The sequence below is a fragment of the Cystoisospora suis genome, assembly GCF_002600585.1.
Source record: "Cystoisospora suis strain Wien I chromosome Unknown contig_2346, whole genome shotgun sequence".
Taxonomy (NCBI): Eukaryota; Apicomplexa; class Conoidasida; order Eucoccidiorida; family Sarcocystidae; genus Cystoisospora; species Cystoisospora suis.
This window is the reverse complement of record NW_027155145.1, coordinates 72,653-73,106: the sequence shown is the minus strand read 5'-3', so window position 1 is coordinate 73,106 and position 454 is coordinate 72,653.

Here is a 454-nt window from a genome sequence, read left to right as displayed (position 1 = left end):
GCCTGCAGGGTAGGTCCTGCTATTCCTGAAAACGAGTAGGGGTGAAGCAACGCTTTGCTTCCCATCTTCAACTTCTGGGTCAACTCGGGGTGGATGAAACTCCTTGAAGCTCCTGTGTCCATGAGCGCTGTCACCCTCGTTTCTTCCAATTCTACGTTCTGCAGGAGGGTCTCGTCTGCTTCCGGCAGGTCTTCCTTTTCGTTTTCCGTCCCTTGAGTTTGAGCGTTTCGTGCCCCGCCCGGTCGGGCATTTTCAGACGCTCGTCGTTGGGCCGGTTCCTGTAGTCTAGGCTCCATCCTCATGACGGTGTGCGCCCTGAGGTCCCGTTTCCCTGCTATGAGGCCTACGGTCCCGTTGATTACGCTTCTCATCGCCTCGGGGTCGTTCCTCTCTCCCCGGGTTGTTGGTCGGTTCGTCTGCCCGCTGCCGCTCCCCCGGCCGGGCATCCAGCGAC